The sequence below is a fragment of the Camelus dromedarius genome, chromosome 8 (assembly GCF_036321535.1).
Source record: "Camelus dromedarius isolate mCamDro1 chromosome 8, mCamDro1.pat, whole genome shotgun sequence".
Taxonomy (NCBI): Eukaryota; Metazoa; Chordata; class Mammalia; order Artiodactyla; family Camelidae; genus Camelus; species Camelus dromedarius.
This window is the reverse complement of record NC_087443.1, coordinates 74711650-74728144: the sequence shown is the minus strand read 5'-3', so window position 1 is coordinate 74728144 and position 16495 is coordinate 74711650. Positions and strand designations below refer to the sequence as shown.

At 37.7% G+C, this 16495-nt stretch overlaps 1 protein-coding gene across 11 annotated transcripts in view; it reads left to right on the top strand.

Annotated features, from left to right (window-relative positions):
• ATE1 (arginyltransferase 1) overlaps positions 1-16495 on the top strand; it is a 153650-nt gene that overhangs the window by 32638 nt on the left and 104517 nt on the right. The window lies entirely within an intron of this gene.

Below are 16495 nucleotides of genomic sequence, written 5' to 3'. Positions count from 1 at the left end.
CGTTTTTGTCTTTTCAATGACACAGAATGTGTTAGCTTAGAAGAGATGATTAATAAGGCAGGAGTAAATGTGGCACGTTCCCTGAGAGAGGGCTGACCTCTGGGTCTCCCACAGCCTTGGTAGTTAAAGTGTGGTCTGCAGGCCAGCAGCATCAGCGTCACCGGGAATGCAGAGTCTCCGGCCTCCCCTCAGGCCTGCTGAATCAGAACCTGCGTTTTGAACTAGGTCTGCAGGTGATTCACGTGCAGATTCCATTCTGAAAAGTGCTTCCATAAGTTCCCTGTTGAGATGTGTAGCTGTGGGCGATAGCATTTGCAGAGGATAACGATTCTGCCGGGTGCAGGAAGCATCCTTTGGTATTCTCAGGTGGTCTTACTCCTTTCTGAACGTTGCTCTTTCCCTCTTTCCTGCTGCCCTGGAGGTTCTGGCTCTGTGCCTGCCTGCCTACCAGGTGTGGACAGTTGGGCCAGAATACCCTGCCATGGTCTGATGTGTTTACTGGGTAAAATAAAGATCACTTTTCCACGAGCTCTGGCTCCCCCCCCCCCCCCAATTTCAGGCCTCTGTGAAGTCCATTCCGGGAGACTTAGTTCAGTGCTGAAGTTTATAGTCTTAACTGGGGAGACAGATTGGTAAGCAGTTCCAGTGCTGTTCGAATTAGCTATTGGATTGGTAGGGAAAGCCACCTTAGTGTGGGACTAGGGGTTAGGGAGGTTTTTTTGATGGAAGTGACATCTGAGCCAAGTCTGAAGACATGAATGTTTATCAGGCCAAAGAGGGAGACAGACATTCTTGGCAACAGGACTGTGTTAGGAAGTATAAAGCACCACCTATGGAATATTCTTGCCAGAGAAATTGAGCCTGAATCTACAAGCTTCTAGATGTAGTAATTCACAAAAATATGAGGGATAAAAGAGTATTTTAAAATGAAACCTGGTCAAGTCTATAAGACAGATGATCTTGTTTCTTTAAATACATAATGAACAAACTGTTTTTAAAAAGAGAGAAACCTGCTCCAGGTTAAAAGTTATAGACTTAAAAAAAATATAGAACTACAATACCATAATCACATCCAGCAGAATTAACAATAATTACGTAAGGTGGTGTCCAGTACATTTTCAGTTTTCTTTAGTTGTCTGAAAAATGTCTTTTTACAGTTGGTTTGTCTGAGTCAGGATCCATGTTAGGTCTATACACCACATTGGGTTAATATTCTCTTAAACATCTTTTAATTTAGAACAAATCTTCCTCTTGTTTTTGATAGCATTTAAAAAAAGAAACTGGGTTATTTACTTTGGGATTAACTTTGCTTCCTTCTACTGATTGTTTTTGAAGGTGTAAGCAAATATAGATGTGGTATCTGTGGGTGTGGTGTGTGTACACGGCATGTATGCATGTATTTATATCTCTTTATATGCATGTTTATACTGCACACCATGCTACGTACACATGTCCTTATATATACACCCATTTCCTGCCCTTTTCTTAGACAGAGGGGTAGTGTAGCAGACTTGTTTCCATCTTAGTGGTCACTTCCCAGCAATACATGGAGAGATCTTCATTTTCTAGCTGCATGGTACTCTTGTCATGGAAGTGCCATAATTTTTTCAGTCATACCTTTATTGCTGGCCATTTGGCTATTTATAGTCTTTTATCCTCTCATAGTGTTGCAGTGAGTACCCTTGTGCCTAGAATTTTTGTATTCTTGTCGGTGTGTCTTTGTTACAGGTGTCCAGGTCAAAGGTGAATTTCTCTACAGAGAGTCTGCTGTCCATAATGGTTGTACCCTTTTGTACCAGTGTCTATGAGATGCCTGTTCCTTCATGGCTTTGGCCGTAGAATATTTTGTAAGAATTTTGGATTTTTGCCATATATATGGGAATGAAATTTCTGTGTGGTTTGAGTTTTCATTCCTTTTATCATAATGAAGTTAAATGTGTGTTCTTATGCTTAAACTGCATTTGAATTTTGCATTTAAAATTTGAAATATGACATTTTTGCTTATTTTTCTAGGGGTATTGCTTTTTTTCTTTTCGCTTCTTAGAAACTCTGTGTATTAAGGACATTGGCCCTTTGTGATAAAAATTGTAGATACTCTTTTCTGGTGTGTCATTTATCTTTTTGCTTTGCTCAACAGTATTTTGGAATGCAAAAGTTGATTTTTATACCATCAAATAATGTAGGGGCCAGAATTTTTAGGGCTCTCTGCTGAGCTCTTTTGATTTTAACCTTAATGTAACAGAGAATCATTGAAGGATTTTAAATAGTAGAGCTATAGAATTCAGTTTAGTAGTTGTGAAGAAATGTGTTAGATAGGACTTAATAGGCAATAGAAAACAAAGTTGAATTGTTTTTGAGTTTTTTTTTTAAGAAAGTATTTATTTGCGTATGTAACAAAGAAGTTCTGGCTTCAGTAGATCCTGGGGAAATACCATCAGATCTGTGTCTTTTGCTGGTATTGCCAACCTCAATTTCCTCTATAATGATTTAATCTTAGGTAGGCACATGGTGGCAGAGATGAATACTGCCTGTTTTTGGTACATCATTCTCACAGCTAGTGATCTCAGCAAAAGATAATGGTGCTTTTTTTTCTGATGGTTTCAGTAAAGAGTGCTAAGGAAGGTACTGAGTAGCCTAACTGGAGACAAATCTTTATCCCTGAACCAGTCACTGTGGTTGGGTTGGAGAACTCTGGTCACGTCTGGATCACATGCTCTACCCAAGAGGTTAGGTGGAGGAGGGTCCTTACCTGAACTGCGTGTTGTAAAAAGTAGAGGAGTGGTTCCCACCATAATGTTGGACATCCTGGCTGGCACTGAAGATCACTTTGGTGGCAGGATTGTGGGAGATTTTTATTTAAGAGTGATGAGCCTCAAGGCAGAGCCCAGGTGAGGTATGATGGAACCGAAAGTAAGCAATGGTGGACAGAGTATGGTAAGGGTACAACAAATACTTAGGAGGTGGAATTGGTGAGGATTTGGTATTTGACTTGAAGGATCTTTGGGGAGTTAGAAATAAGGAGAGAGAGAAGAGTCCAGATTGATTTTTTTTGAAGTTCCTCCTTGGATGCCTGGGTAGATCCTGTTGCCTTTATCTGAGGAAGAAGAAATTGTGCACTTAGGGTCAGAAAATGAGCTCTGGGTTGGACAGGTTGAGTTGGAAAAGCTTAAGGGACAACTAACTGAAATCAGCATCTGGCACTTAACATCTGGACAGGCTAGGCCAGTGTTCTGTATCAAGGCACCAGGTATGATGGAGGCTTTAAAAAAGGCTTTGTATTCTTCTGTCTTTGTGCTTTAAGAAGATGTGGGTTACATTTTCTTAATTTTGTTCTATGTTATGGGACAACTCTAATGTGTAATTTAAATGACCCATATTATAGGGTAGTAGTCTATACTGTAAAAGTGATAAATGTATTTTTTTTAAGAAAAATGACTATAGCATTTAATTAAAGTAAATTTTATTGTGAGCCATTCAGAGTTCTATTTCCTTTTGCAAAAATGAGTTACTGTATATTTTAAATTTACATTCACTATCATTGAGTAATACTGAACTCTGGGTACATAATATGACCATGTGTTTAAGAAATACATAATGAGTATTTTTACTGTAGCCGAATAGTTTTGCGTTAATGATTCATTTTATAGGATAACATGATTGCAGTAAATTCATCCCAGTGGGGACGTTTGTGATAGTATAGTACTTTGATTTCATACAAGTTTATTTGGCTTTGATAGGTCCTTTGACTTTGAGGTCATTCATAGCATTTTATGACATCTGACTGAATTCATATGGAATTTTCAGAGACATTTGAAATGATACTGTTTTTCATATGGGCCAGTTTGTCTTTTCTCTGAATGTAGTTTCTAAGAAATAACATGAGATAACATTTTGTAAGTCAAGACCCTGTGCTGTGCTTTTTTCTTTATAGCAGCTTTATTGAGACATAATTTACATACCATACAATTTACCCATTTAAAGTATATGATTCAGTGGTTTTTAGTATATTCACAGAGCTGTGCAACCATCATCACTAACTCCAGAGTGTTTTCATCACCCCCAGAAGAAACCCCAGACCCATAGCGGTCACTCCTTGTTATCTGCCAGACACCCCAGCTCTAGGCAGCCATTATTCTACGTTCTGTCTCTGGATTTCCTTAATCTGGACATTTCATGTAAATGGAATTGTACAATACTGGTCTCTTGTTGACTGGTTTCTTTCACTTAGCATAATGTTTTCAAGGTTCATCTATGATTCAGCATGTGTCGTACTTCATTCCATTTTATGGCTGAGTAATATTCCATTGTATGGATGTACCACATTTTGTTTCTCCATTCATTCATTGACGGACATTTGGGTTGTTTTCATATTTCGGCTTATATGAAAAGTTTTGCTGTGGACATTCGTGGACAAGTTTTTATGTGGACATGTTTTCATTTCTCTTGGGTATTTACCTAGAGTGGAATTGCTAGGTCATAGGGTAACTTTATGTTTACCTTTTGAAGAACTTCCAGACTGTTTTTCAAAGCACTACACCTTTGTAAATTCCCAGCAGAAGTAGACAGTGGTTCTGCTTTCTCTGCATGCTCACCAACACTTTTTTCCCCTTTTTTTCTTTTCCAATTTATAATTTTAGCCATCCTAGTGGGTGTGAACTGGTTATCCCATTGAGTTTTGATTTTCATTTCCCTGATGGCTAATGAATGATGTTGAGCATCTTTTTATGTGCTTTTTGGCCATTTGTATATTTTCTTTGGAGAAAATGTCTATTCACATTTTTTGCCCATTTTTAAAGTTGCATTATTTATCTTTCTGTTATTGAGCTGTGAGAGTTCTTTATATGTATTCTAGATATGAGTCCTTTATCATATATGTGATTAGAAATATTTTCTCATTTTGTGGGTTATCTTTATCTCTAGTAGGATTTTTTGTTTTAAAATCTATTTTGTCCGATACTGGTATCGCCATTCTATCTTACGGTTCCTGTTTGCATGATACATGTGTACCTTCTTTTGTCTTCAACCTGTTTGTATCTTTGAGTTTCAAATATGTCTCTTTTAGAGACCATATATTTGTGTGTGTTTATTTTATTTTGGAGGGAGAACAGTTGCTCCCTCTTAATTGAAATGTTTAATCCATCTATATTTAGTGTTATTCATAGAGTTGGATTTATGTCTTAATTTCACTTGTTTTCTCTGTCTCATGTCTTTGTTCTTTTATTTTTTTACTCTTTCTTTTGCACTAAATGGGTATTTTCTAGTGTAATGTTTCAATTCCTTTAATGATTTTTACACTGTATATTTTTGAGATGTCTTCTTAGTAGCAGCTCTAGGGCTTACCGAATACATCTTGACTCAGGAGCGACTTCAGATTTTATACTAACTTGATTTCAGTGAGATATAAAAATGTTACTTCTGTACCTCTAGTCCCTCTTCCCTTTTTTATGCTACATACAACATGTATATATATGTTATAAGCTCAATATGTGTTATAATTATTACCTTATATGATTTTATGTCTCTTATAAAACTGAGAAGAGGAATAAGAACTAGTATATATTTATAATTTGTTAAAATTTACCTTCTGATTAACCATTTCTGGTTCTCTTCCTTTGTTTCTGTGCATCTGAGTTACCATTTAATATAATTTGCTTGCTGTGTTTCAGCTTTGTCCCCATCCACTTCTTTATGATGTTGCTTCAAATATATTACTTTTCTGTATGTTACAGTCCCAACAGTGCAGTTGTGTACATATTGTTTTATACAGCTGCTTTTAAAATCAGTTAAGAGAAGAAAGGAGAACATGCATTTGTATTTGAGAAGCCTCTGCTGTCACTCCCAAGAGGGGCTCAGTCTTGGACGTTGCCCAGTCCCCCCAGGATGACAGTGGTCTTACTAGTGTTGTCTTCGTCTCTTTCTCTGATCTCTCTTAAGATGTTTGTCTCTGTTGGTTTCACATCCAGCTCTTAGGCCCCAGGAATTGCTAACTGGTTGCTGCATTGTTTTTGACAGTGCCCAGGGGCATAAATTGCTCCCTAATGTGATTTATTAAATTTAGGTCCTTTTGCAGCGGCAGTTTTTGAGGCCAGTCTTTGAGGTTTGTTCTTTTCCCAAGAGGGCACTTCTTCATTGTCTCTTTTCCTGTTTCTCTCTGGTAAACAAGCTGGCCTACGGGTTTAACTTGTCTTTATGGAACTACTAGCCTCCTCTTGATTGCTTCCACCCAGATTTGTTTCCAAGAGCTCCCTTAGGTTTGAACTTCCCCACGCTCTGTTCCAGAGTCCCTCGGGATTGCTGAGGAGCTCTCTGTTCTTATGGCCTGCTCCCTTGCCCTGTGTCACTAACCTGGAGCTGTGGGCTGGGACGGTGGCTCCTTTCTCTTTGAGGGACACCTCTGCTTTATGAGCAGGGCATTGGTCAGGAGCCAGGTCCTAGCTCTGGTCTTTTCTAGGTAAATGATTAAATTTGGGGCTCATCAGGGAATTTTAAGACCTATGAGCCGCCCTAGTGAGAGTTCTGTGTAGGGAGATGGTCACTGCTGCAGATGGGGGTCCTTTACCTGCTATGTTTTCAGCCTAGAAATTCTTCATTCTCTTGGCAAACCCTTGCTTACAGATAGAGAGTAAGCACCCTGTGGGGCTGGCTGCCTTGGGCAGCTGGTGTGGACATGCTGCGTTGCTTCTCAGTCTTGAAGTGTGGCACTTTATGTTGAAGGACCCTAATTCTCGTCATAGAATACAAATAGTAATTTCTCTCTGTACCTGGCAGCCATTTTCTACCTGAATAAACAGCCAGTGTTCCTGGGCTTAGAGGCAGAAAGAGAAACTAAAAAAATTCTCCTTTGAAAAGTATAAGTGATCTGACCTGCTTTCCGGGCTCCATGCAGCAGCTCGCTGTGCGTGGTTTTGTCGGTATAATGGGCCAAGCCAATTTAATTATGTTCAAGAAAATACACTTTTGCTTTTGTTGTTGTAAAAGGTTTGAAGTAAATAACAGCATACTGAGTTGGGAATTCAAGCAACCATATCAATGCATAAAATCCATTTTTTCTCTGTGGATAACTGTAAAAAACATCTTTTAAACATCCTGAAAAGTAGGTTATTTTTTGAGAGATTTGATGAGAAGATAAACAAATATAGATTGCTTTGATAACCAAAATAGCAGATCAGTTCTTTCTAGTAACATCTTTAGAAAAGTAGTACGTAATTGGAGATGGTGAGATTGTATTCATAAATTATTCCAGTATGTTTGTTTCCAGTCATTCAGGTAGATACCAAATTTTCAGAAAATAATGTGATCTAAACAAAATAGAACAGGAGTAATTTGTGACCTACCTTTTGTATAATACAATATAAAGCCAGTATTTAAGAATCTTTGTTTTTTCAAAATGTCGGTAATTGCATATGACATAAACATGGGATTTTTAGCTGAAATTTTACTGATGTTATATTATGGAAAATACCGTTAATAATATTTATTAAGTGCTGTTGGTTCCTTAGAATAATTAAAATTGATCTCAGCTCTTAACTTTTTGAAGAACAGGGTATATAGTCTTAGCTCCTGTAGTCTGTCACACTTCTGAGACATTGACTGCATCATTTTCCAGATTTTATTTTGGACTTACAAACGTGAAGGAAAGTTGAGAGAATAGTATACTGGCCACCGTATACCCATCACCTGGATTAACAATAGCTAGTTTTCTGTGTTTGCTTTACCTTTCTTTATGTTGAATCATTTTAACTTAGATAATGCATTGTGACATTTTACCCTTAAATTCTTTAGCATATATCTCTGAAAAATAAGATGTGCTTCTTCAAAATGCAGTGTCATTATCATCCATAAGAAAATTAATGATTCATGAATATCAAGTCCTATTTAAAAAAATTTTCCCATTAAAAAAATTAGTGTCCAATCTAGGTTTGTAGATTATATTTAGTTATTTTATATTTTAAAAATTCTAGAATAGCGTCTGTCTTTCAGATATTTTCATGATACTGACTTCTTTTCCTCAACTTTTTACTTTGAAACTTGAAATTTACAAACAGAAAAGACTACGGTGACACCCACACTCTTCACCAAGGTTCACTGGTTGTTAACAGCATTTGTGAGATTTGCTTTATCTTTTTTTTCTTTCCTTTTCACCTGAACCATTTGAAAGTAAGTGGCGAGTATTACAACCCTTCACCTGTAAATACTAAGTAAGCATCTACGATAGCAAGTATATCCTCATGCTTGACTATAATATTTATTCCTAAAAAAAAATGAACAAATTCGGTAGCATCATAACCCGTATTCAGATGTTCCATTTATATCCAGAATACCTGGAAAGCTTTTTTTTTTTTTAAATATAAGACCCAGTCAAGGTTAATGCATTGTATGAAGTATTATGTTTATGCTGTTTGTAATGTGGCTGTTATGTTTGTTGAGTCTTCTAAATTTTTTATTTCTTATGACTGATATTTTTAGAGTGTAGGCCGATTATTTTTAGAATGTCCTTTATTTAGCATTTGAGTATTTCTAGTGATCAGATTCAGCCCAGTTGTTTTGAGGTGTAGGTGATACGTACTTTCTAAAAAAAAATCCTTTTAAATTGAAGTATAATATTCATACAGAAAATTACACTCAAGTGTTCAGTTCAGTAGACACATTTTCATGAATTGAACTCACTCATGTAACTGGCTCTCAAATCAAGAAATTGACTACTACCTCCAAAGTCCCCTCTCGTCCTTTTCTGGTCACTACTAGTACTCTCTTGACTTGTAAGACTGCAGATGAGTTTTGCCTATTTTGTACTTTCTGTAAATTGAATCATGCATGATTCGAATGTGCTCTGGATTGTGGTTTCTTTTGCTCAACGTTGTATGAAGTGCAGTTCATCTGTGTTGTTGTGTGTTGTAGATTGTTCCATCTCATCGCTGTATACTGTTGTACTTTTGCATGTATACCATCGTGTACCCGTTTCTTGGTTAATGGGGATGTGAGTAGTACCTGGTTTGGGGCTACTGTGAATAGTGCTGCATACGGATACCCTCTTACATGTCTTTCTGTAAACATGGGCGCATTTCTGTTGGGTGCAGACCTAGGGTAGAATTGCTGCGTCGTTAGGTATGCAGATGGACTTTCAGATATTGCCAGTTTTCTCTAGGGGTTATGCTAGGTTTTCTTTCTTTTTTTTTTTTTTGTCCTCCTCTGTCAGGCGGCACGTGATGTCAGGTTGTCCCTCACTCGTGCTAGGTCGGCTCACTTAGTTGGATGGCAGCCATCAGATCTTTCTAATGTTGAGTGACATTTTCACCTTTGTAATTAGATCTTTCTATTGTAAAGGCATCTTATACCCTTACTATTTAAATAGTAAGCTGTGGGATGATATTTTTGAGATATTTTGAATAATCTCTTTCCCAAAATCTGTTGTCCAATCATTTTAGCATCCTGTGATGTTCCTTGTCTGAATCCATTATGGGGAAGGTGAGAGGGGCTGCAAAATGGTGATTGATCTAATTGTATTATTTTCTTCTACGTTTATTATCTGAAATTGCATATCTTCTGTAAAGAAGAGCTTTATCTCCATTTACCTCCTCGCCCCCCCCCCCCCCCATCTTTTTTCCTTTTGGTATTGCTGTGGGCTCATGGATTTAAAATTATTATTTTATATTAGAATAAATATTAGTATTTATATTCAGTATTATAATCCATTGTCATCTTTTTTTTTTAATGCTTAAATTGTCCCAAATTTGGCCAGTAGAATTCCCCTTAAGTGAGTCTTTAAGTATTTATTCCCTTTTTTTCTGGTACAATAGGATGTTCCAGACTAATGTTGTATTTTTCTTCTTTCAGATTTGAAATCAGCCTTTCTCCAACCAATCCTAGTTCCTTTTGGTGGAGAATGGTATTTTTGTGCCTGAAACAGGATGCTAGTTATGCTCATTACTGCCATGGTATATGACGTTGGCTTTTGAAAGTCCAGGCCAGATGTCTTAGAGAATGTCCCACACTTTGTATTTGTCTGAGTTTTTCCTCCTGGTCTAATTTAACTTACTCCTTTGTTGCCCAGATTTCCTGTAGACTGAAAATGAAGCCTAAATCTTGATTCAGGCTAAACAGTTTTGGCAAACATGCTTCATAGAAGCTTTTGTGTACATCATATTATATAACGATGGATTGTCCCAGTACTGATGCTTGAACACTATGTGAAGGAGGTAACCTCCAGATCTCTTCATTGTAAAGATAAGGTTTTCCCTGTGATTAGCAAGGAATCTGTAGGAGAGCTACTTCAGCACAGATGCATGTCCCTTTCGTCAGCAACCTTTCATGTAATAGTTTTAGTATCCATTGATCTTTGGCTCAATCAGTTCACTAGTGGTTTGTTTAGCTTTTTCTTTTTTAAAAAAAAATGTATTTACTAATAGCTATTCTTTGTTTTAAAAAGGGAGGGAAAGATTTTCCTAATTACTTGAAGATGAACTAGTTGTCTCTTAAGAAGGCAAGGTAAATGCTGAATCCTTTCTCCTTAATTTTACAGTAAGGAGTTGGTGGCAAATTAGTATCCCTCGCTCTCTTTTTTTTCCCCTAAACTATCGCTGCAGAACTCACGGGTGTTTTTATTTCAGTGCATTATAATCACAGTCATTATTCTATTTGATGCTCAAATTGTCCCAGATTTGGCCAGTGCAGAATCCTTCAGGATATCCCCTCTGTCCTTTTGATAGGCATCTTTGAGTCTTCGAGTCTTCCTGTTTCCTAGAACAGAAAAGAGAGCCCAGCCTCATCTTACGCACTTCCCAGCCCAGTCTTAGAACCTGCCAGACGTTTTTCCGAGAAGCCCTGATTCTTTTTAATAGCTATTGAATTTAGAGATCAAGAAGAGTTGGGTAGTGTGAGTTTATGTTGATATTTCCAATTCAAGTTGAATATTGTGAAGTTGTCTTAACTTTTCTGATTCCATATTTGTTTCTCTTTGCATTTCTTGATCACATTAGTGTATTTATGAACTTGCTTTATATCATGACATACATAAAATAGATTCAACATTACACAGTCAAGTAACAATACTTATGACAACTGATGAGTGAAGTTTATGATACTTTTGTGATTCTCTTTTTTGTCCCTGGAACATATCCCACTCAGATGTTCCATCAGAATACTGTGTTCAGAAGTCACGTGGAATAATTTCTCTTATGTGACTTAGGTTCATTTATTTCAACTTGCTTTCAGTTTTGGAGTTTGCTTCTTAATTTTAGTTTTTAATAGGTAATATTAGTAATATTAATATTTTTAATAGGAACATCTACATGGTTCCAAAGTCAAAACATAAAAAGAGATACACTCAGAAAAGGGCCCTTTCCGTATCTCCTCCCTCCTATTCCCCTGCCCTCTGGAAATAACCATTTTGATTAGTGTCTGGTTTATCCTTCTAGGGGTTTGTTTTTGTAAAAATAAACAAATACTTCTGAATAAACTTATTTTTCTCCTTTCTTTCACCAAGAGAAACATTCTGTGTACACTCTTTTGCATCTTTGTTTCTTCTCTAAAAACGTATCCTAGGAGTTACTCTCATACCGTATCATAGAGATCCCCCTCGCTCTTTGTTTTTGCAGCTACATATTTTTTTCCTGAGTGGACATCCTGTCACTCATTCATAGGACAGTTTATTTATAGGACAGTCTCCTATTAGTGGACATTTGGCTTGTTTCTAGTCTTCTGCTGTTATAGCTAGTATGATTTTGTCATTTTGCATTTGTGTGAAGGTCTGCTTGTGTGCTTTATCTCACATAGTGCATCAAAAGACAGAAGCTCATATACTTTTGCTGGGTATTGCCAGATTCCCTGCATAACTGTCCCCTTTTGTACTTAAGTACATGAGAGTGCCTTTCTCCACAGCACTCCCAGAAGAGCGTGGTAGGAAATAGGAAACTTCTGTTTTTTGACAATGGATGAGCAATGTATCCTTGATTAATTTTTAAAGGTTGAAAAAAATGTTAGGAAGAGGTGTCTTATTTTGGATAACTTCTATGATCAAGGGCTGAAATGTGTAGAATTTTGTATTTCTGTTTTATATAGTTTTATGAAACAGTTAAGAGACTGATGCTGATGATAACAAAAATGAAAGGGAGTAAGCAAAAGCTTTCTGAGGGGTGATGAAGATGGCAGCACTGTCATTATCCCTAGTAACTAGGAATACTAGTAACAGTGTAAATTATGAGGTTTGAAAATGATCTTTTGAACAGTGTCTTTAATGACTCGTATCATTTTTTTCTCAGTGAGAATCTGCCTTGTTAAATTTAGTGACTGAATCCAGGTTATTGCCTTAATAAAATACTTAAGCAGCAAGAATTTAGACCTTGTCTGACTGGTCTATAAGAGATCTGTTTGCACTAAAGAGGTAGGCTTACACTGTGCCTTTTCTTCCTCGTTGTAGAATAAACATGTGATGTGATTCTGTGTACATGTGTGTGTGTATATAGTATCGTAGCTGCATTATTACACAATTAAAAGAAACTTGATTTAGATTTTAAGAGGAATATGTATCCCTATCTCTTTTTTTTGTGAAGTCAAGTCTTTTACCTGAAGTATGATTGGGGTGACAGAGAGTAAACCTGGCTTGAGTGATTTGCTTGTAAGTCACTGTGTGGCAGTGTATTGGGGGTATCTGCTGTCAGGCAGGGAGGGCCCTCTGGTGGCATCATGGCCCTGTGCCTCCTCTTCATTGCCTTCTACCCTTGGGGCTGGGGTGAGGGGTGGGGCAGCTGCTGCCCTTGAATTGTGACTCCTCTGACTTCATTCTTACACGGTGTTGACAGGAGCCCTTCTTGAACTGTTTGTTCCATGGCTTTGTTATCTGCAGCGGACACCTGCCTATCTTTAATATGTCCTTGTTATGGATATAGCTCTACTACAAAGGGTTTCTTCTTGTGATCAGGCTGTTCTCTATCTAATTAGACAGTCAGTTTTCAGGTTTCAGGTCACCCGTGTTCCATGTTTTTATTTTCCTTTCTGGGTCACACATTCACAAATTAGTGACAAGAGAACATAATAATGGGGGATGACAGTAGTTTTGCACCTGTTAGATGTCTTTGTTGGCACCAGAGCCACTTCTCTGGCAGGGATTACAGAGCCCATCATCGTTGCTTCTGTTCGCGTTGTTTAAAACACAGCACTCCTGGACTCCACGGATGAAGATGGTGGGAAGCTTGTCTTAGGCCACAGGACACTTACTCTCTACTTGTTTGTAGATAATGATGATGTTCACAATGTTACTAACCATTTATTATTTTTAAAGGTATCTTTTCTTTTTTAAAAGAAAAAAGATGAACAAACTTTGTTTTTTAGAGCAGTTTTAGGTTAAAAAGCTTTTTTGGAAAGTTCACGTCATATTTGAAACACATATCACTAGGATTAATAAGTAAGTCTGAATTATATATTTTTACTTTAATTTTTAATAAAAAAAACTTTAAAGTGGAACTTTTTTTTAAACATGGAGCATTCCTAGGGTAGAGATAACAGTGCCGTGAACCCTGCCCATATGCCCATCACTCAGCCTCAACACTATCTCAGCACTCAGCCTATTTCCCCTTGCCACTTTTTGTTTGTTGTTTCTGAAATTATGCCCTTTTACCTTTAAATACTTATTTATTTATTTTTTGTTGATTCCATCAGGTAATCTTGTGTAAATTAAAAAATTACAGTGATTGAACTCATTTCAGGCTACTGTGCCTTCCACTGTTTTCTAAATTAGTTCAGAGAACTTCCTACGAGAGATTCAAATATCAGGAGACCTCTACTTCTGAGGGATACTTATTTTGGGGAAAGCTATCTTATATTCAGGTGTAAATGATTAGACAGTAAGTGTGGTAAAGAAAAGGTTGCCATGGGTCCCTTCTGACCCTGTGGAGAAATGGAAGATGGTGGAGTACTAGACTCAAGCCACCAGGTGGCGCACTAGATCTAGGACAGGTTTGCTCTTCCATTCAGGTTCAGCCCTGTCTCAGAGTGGCGTGTGTAAGTTGCGTGTTCATAGTCTATGAAGTATGGATAATGCTTTTCTTCTGCCACTTGTAAGAATTAATTGAGTCGTTGAACATGATAATTACAAATGATTCTTTGCTTGTTAAAGATTTAAGTGGTTTCTGGAACTTAACCTAGAGGCACTTTCAGCTTTGTTTTTCCTTCCTTCCTTAATAGTCTGACTCTATGTGTATGTACATAACAACAACTTACTTTTAGAAAATTATTCACTGTATCACACTGACATTTTCCTTCAATTATGCAAAGAAACCAGGCAATCATGTATAGGATAGGTGTGTACCAGTTTATAAATAATATCTAGCTGTCATAATTAACAGAATCTGAATGATGGCAAGGTGTGAGCATTTTGAAACATTTTTTATATATTTTCAAGGCCAGGGCTCACTTTGGTTAGTGGCAGAGAAATGTCTCCAAATTTAAGTGCTTTTTACACTGGACCACAGTGTTGCCAAGTGAAAAAGTGAAAGTTGGTGTAGATAATTAACATAGAATAACGACATCAGTGAATGAAATGTTCAGCATAAGGAAATTTTCTAAACAACTGGAACATTTTCATTGTTAAGGTGTTATATACGCTACTCATCTGAAATGACCATCTTTTCCACATGTGTTCTTGCCTGCTTCTCACACAGAATACTGAGCAGGACTTGTCTCAATAATGGCTCTGTTCCCTCGTGAGTGTTACTGCTCTTGCAGTATTTCTGTGTGCCCCGTGCCCTCGGACTACTGCTTTTTTCTCCAAAGTTACTCTGTTTTCATCTTTTTTCCTTTTCTCTTTTTGCTGTCAGTTTTTGCTGTGTTAGCTTGTTTAGTTTTAGCATTCTTGCCTCTTGAACTTGTGGTTTCTTAATGCATTAAAATGTTTATTGAGCACATACTATGTACCAGGTAGTGTTTGAGAGGCATTTGGTACGGTTAGCAAATGAGTAAATAAGTCAGATAAAGATCCCCTGTGTTTGTGAAACTCACATTCTGAAAGGGGAGGAAGTGGTCAGAGGTAGTCATTAAAGAGTGAGCATACTAAATGGATAAATTACACAGTGGGTTAGCAGGGGTAAGTGTTAAGGGGAAGTAGAGCAGGAATAAAGGAGGAGTGGATGTACTAGTTACTGGCTTGGAGACTAGATCACAAAGTTTATTGTTAGTAAAGTAATAGTCAAGGGAAAAGTGGGAAAGGGAGCTGGAGGGGTTCTTCTCCAAGCTGGGGACATAAGCGTCAGGACATGGCTTTTTGATGCCTCCTTTTAACCTTTATTGCTTTCTTCTGGAGTTTGAGTGTCTGAAATTCTGAAGTAGTTTGATAATTGACCTCTGGTTAAGGTATAACTTAACTATAATGGTTATTGTTATACTTATGTTAATACGTACATATTTACATTATTTTCTGGAAGTTGAGGAACAAGACAGGGAAACAGTTCAGTGTCAGGTGGAACGTGTGGCATGAAGTAGACACTGGTTCTGGATTAACCACCTGCAGGAGGGCAGGTGTGCCCCGTGATAAATGATCTGGGTTGAGCGGTGTGAAGATGACACCCGTGCTAGCAGACAGCACTTGTGTGTCTATCATGGCAGACATTTTGGGTCAGAATATCAATAAGTAGCATCACGGATGACAGTGCGAACTCTGGTCAGACACTTGCCTTGAATCTCAGCTTCCCCACTTCTTACATGTGTGACTGAGCAATTTCCTGATTCCTCAGCTTTCCGCTCTTCAGGCTCTTCATTTGTAAACATGGGGGAAAACAGCACACAGGGTTTGGTGCGAGGAGTAAATCAAGGTACAGGTGCTTGGCTAAATAATTGTTTAAACTTCAGTTACTCCAATGTGGGTAGTGATGAGCCATTAGGAGGCATCAGAGACACCAGGTCCAGGAACAGAAAGTGCTAGCTCTGGCCCAGCCAGCCAGCCAGCATTTGTAAATTAAATTATATTTGTCCTTGTTTTGTTTTTCCATTTTAATTCTAGTATGTGTTTGACTTAAAAGATCTCATATGTTTTCCATTTTAACATTGAATTAGAATTAATCCTTTCGACGGAAAAAAGCAGTCATACTCAAAACCATTCAGTGTGGTTTATCAGCATGTCGGTTTTGTCTTTAAAATCGTATTATACCACATAAAACCTTTAAAAGGTATCATTCAGTGAAGATTTGTATGTGGATTTCTTGACTGCTTTGCTCAGAGCTGGAGACAAAGGAGCTGAGTGTTCCTGTCTTACTCTGCTGATGGAGCTTCTTATTCTGCAAGTAGATCTCCTTTTGAACAAAATAGCTGTGTTTTATTAGACCACCATAATCTGCGGTGTGCTTTGTACTGGTACATCAGCTTATAAAAATACTCTGCCAGAGTCAGAAGAAATACGCAACGTGAAGTGCTGGGAAAGCAGTGGGTGCCCAGTGCACGGCCGTTGAATGAAGGGGCAGCTGAGTTGACTGTTCTCAAGAAACAGCTGGAGAGAGAACTCACTTGCCAA